Source organism: Mastomys coucha, chromosome X (genome assembly GCF_008632895.1).
Source record: "Mastomys coucha isolate ucsf_1 chromosome X, UCSF_Mcou_1, whole genome shotgun sequence".
Lineage (NCBI taxonomy): Eukaryota > Metazoa > Chordata > Mammalia > Rodentia > Muridae > Mastomys > Mastomys coucha.
This window is the reverse complement of record NC_045030.1, coordinates 7,030,538-7,034,425: the sequence shown is the minus strand read 5'-3', so window position 1 is coordinate 7,034,425 and position 3,888 is coordinate 7,030,538.

The window sequence follows — 3,888 nt, the reverse complement described above, 5'->3', positions numbered from 1 at the left end:
AATTGATAAACGGGACCTCATGAAACTGCAAAGCTTCTATAAGGCAAAGGACACTGTCAATAGGACAAAACATCAGCCTACAGATTGGGAAAGGATCTTCACCAACTCTACATCTGCAGTGGGCTAATATCCAAAATATACAAAGAACTGAAGAAGTTAGACACTAAGGTGGTTTAAATATGCTTGGTCCATAGGGTGGTACTATAAGGAGGTATAGCTTTGTTGGAGGAAGTGTGAGAGAAGGCTTCAAGACCCTTGTTCCAGCTGCTTGGAAGCCAGTCTTCTCCTAGCAGCTTTCAGATGAAGATGTAGAACTCTCAGCTTCTCCTGAACCATGCCTGCTTGAATGCTGCCATTGCTTCCACCTCAAAGGTAATGAACTGAACCTTTAAGCCAGCTCCAAATACATGTCCTTATAAGAGTTGTCTTGGGGCCGGGCAGGGGTGGTGCATGCCTTTAATCCCAGCACTTGGGAGGCAGAGGTAGGTGGATTTCTGAGTTCGAGGGGAGCCTGATCTACAGAGTGAGTTCCAGGACAGCCAGGGCTACACAGAGAAACCCTGTCTCGAAAAAACCAAAAAAGGAAAAAAAAAGATAATATTTTGGGCTGGTGAGATGGCTCAGTGGGTAAAAGCACTGACTGCTTTACTGAAGGTCCTGAGTTCAAATCCCAGCAACCACATGGTGGCTCACAACCACCTGTGACAAGATTTGACGCCCTCTTCTGGTGTGTCGGAAGACAGCTGCAGTACACTTAATTATAATAATAAATAAATCTTAAAAAAAAAAAAGAGTTGCCTTGGTCATAGTGTCTGTTCACAGCAGTAAAAGCCTAATTAAGACAGTTACCAACAACACAAATAACTCAATTAAAAAAATGAAGTACTGAGTTAAACAGAGAATTCTCAACAGAGGAATTTCAAATGGCTAAGAAGCACTTAAAGAAATGCTCAAAGGCCTTAGTCAACAGAGAAATGCAAATCAAAACAACTTTGAGGTTCCATCTTACACCCATCCGATGACTAAGATCAAGAATTCAAGAGATAGCACATGCTAGAAATGATGTGGAGCAAGGGGAACACTCCTTCATTTCTGGTTGGAGTATAAACTTGTACAACCACTTTGGAAATCAATTTGGAAGTTTCTCAGAAAACTGGGAATGGTTAGTTCTACTTTAAGACTCAGCTATATTACTCCTGAGTATATACCCAAAAGATGATCCAACATCTCACAAAGATACTTATTCAACTATGTTCATAGCAGCTTTATTTGTAATATCCAGAAACTGGAAACAACCTAGATGTCTCTCAACTGAAGAATGGATACAGAAAATGTGGTACACATTGGAATGGAATACTATTCAGACATGAATTTTGTAGAGAAATGGATGAAACTTGCAAATATCATCCTGAGTAAGTTAACCCAGAGCCAGAAGGACATATATGGTATATACTTACTTATAAGTGGATATTAGCCATAAAATTCAGGATACCCACACTATATACCACAGACCTAAAGAAGCTAAACAAGAAGGAAGGCCCAAGTGAGGAAGCTTGAATCTCACTTAGAAGGGGGAATAGTCCTAAGAGGCAAATGGAATGAGGGAACTGGGTGGGAGAGGGGGTGGGGAGAGGAATGGAGGCATTCAGGATCAGGTATAGGAAAGAACAGGAGAGATGGTCAGATGGCCATGAGAATGAATAGAAATCTGCCAACTGACAGGGGTGGGGAGGTAGGAGGCATCTCCAGGACAAGACAGAGACCTGGGATAAGGGAGGTGCCCAAGAATCAGTGGGAGTGACCTTAGCTGTGACTCACTACATTGGGGATATGGAACCTGAAGTAGCCATCTCCTTTAGCCAGGTAGGAACCCCAGTGTAGCAATAGAAACACCAACCCACCCACAAAACTTCTGACTCAAAATTTATCCTGTCTATAAAAAATGTAGATATGGGGGATGGAGCAGAGGCTGAAGGAGTGGCCAACCAATAACTAGTCCAACTTGAGACCTATCCCATGGATAAGCACCAAATCCCAACACTATTAATGCTTGCAGATAATGCTTGCAGATTAATGCTTGCATGGTTGTTCTCTGAGAGGCTCCACCCAGCAGCTGAAACAGATACAGACACGAACAGTCAAACACTGGATGGAGCTTGGGGACTCTTATGGAAGAATAGGAGGAAGGATTCCGGGCTCTCAAGGGGACAGGAACTTCACAGGAAGACAAACAGAGTCAACTAACCTGGACCCTTGTGGCACTCAGAGTCTGAAACACAAACCAAAGAACATATTTGGGTTGTACCTGGGCTGCCCCACACATATATATCAGAAGTGCAGCTTGGTCTTTATGTGGGTCCTGAACAACTTGAGTGGGGGCTAGCCCAAAAGCTGTTGCCTGTTTGTGAGGTATGTTCTTTTAGCTAGGCTACTTTGTCTAGCCTCAGTGGGAGAGGAAGCACCTAGAGACTTGAAGTGCCAGGGTGGGGAGATACCCAGGGGAAACCCATCTGCTCAAAGGAGAAGGGGAAAGGAGATGGGGGAAGACTGTGGGAAGGGGTGACTGGGAGAGGGGCAGTGAGTGAGATGTAAAGTAAATAAGTAAAAAGTTAAAAAAAATAACAGGGTATCAAAGAAGAAAACAAAATAAAAAAACAAGCATACAACCAACAGTAATTGAGAACGATCATCAGCACAAAGGTTCTCAGGAGTACAAGGCCAGCCTGGGCTACATAGTGAGTTTCAGGTCAACTTGGGCTACAGAGTAAGACACCTAAAAGAAACTAAACAATAAAAATAAATAGCATGTTGGTTGTACTGCAGACTCAGAGGTCTCCCATATTGCCAGTCTCAGGCTGTGGACACTTAATCCAAAAATCTGAAGTCCACGGTTCTCCAAGGTCTGAAACTTCCTGAAAGATGTATGACAACAGAAGCAGAACACTCAACACTGCAAAACTTTGTCTTGTACCTGAAACCATTCTGATGTCTGAACTTCCCTGTAGGCTAAAATTTAGAATGTTAAAAAAAAAATCATCCGCAGTGGAAGCAGCAGTTAATACAAATAAAACAAATACATGGTCACCACAACTTTTACAAACCTTGAGATAAGCAAAAGAGAAGAATGGCTACACCTAAAAACAAAGCCAGCAATATTGAAGGCATAGTACAGCACCAGTTTATACAGAATACACGTTACTCATGCCTTGGGATGGCATGCTCTCAGTATTCACTGCTGTTTCTGCCATAAATGCAAATGACCATCAGTCCAGGAGAGTCTTTCAGAGTATATTACATGGAAGGAAAGGATTGAAAAAGAAAGGATATATATCCAAACTGGGTATGGTAGTGTATATCTGCAGTCCCATGAACGGGAAGTAGACAGGAGGATCAGGAGTTCAAAACCAACTTTGGCTAGAAAGAAAGTTTGAGCTTGAGCTACATGAAACCCTATTTCAAAATAAGCCCAAAACTAAACAAAATAGAGATACAGTAGATCCAGATGTTGAAATAGCCATATGACTGTGATCCTCCATAGATAAAATAAAGATAATGTATGGAATAATAGATTAATTTTGTCAGAGCTTAAGATGTCAGTCTTCCAGATACTAGGGGGGGCCCATCAACAGCACAAACTTATTTGTTTTTGAGACATACTGGAGGCTGGCCTGGAATTTACCATGTAGCTGAGGATAACTTCTGACCCCTGCTTGTAGCTCCCAAAAGCTAGGATTCTGCCATGCATCACCATGCCTACCTTTTTCCTTGAGGACCTATGTCTGTACCTGGGTATGTCTTACATGCTATAACTCTTCTTTGAGAAGTCCACACCCAGCTGGGTGGTGGCACACGCCTTTAATCCCAGCACTTGGGAGGCAGAGGCAGGCG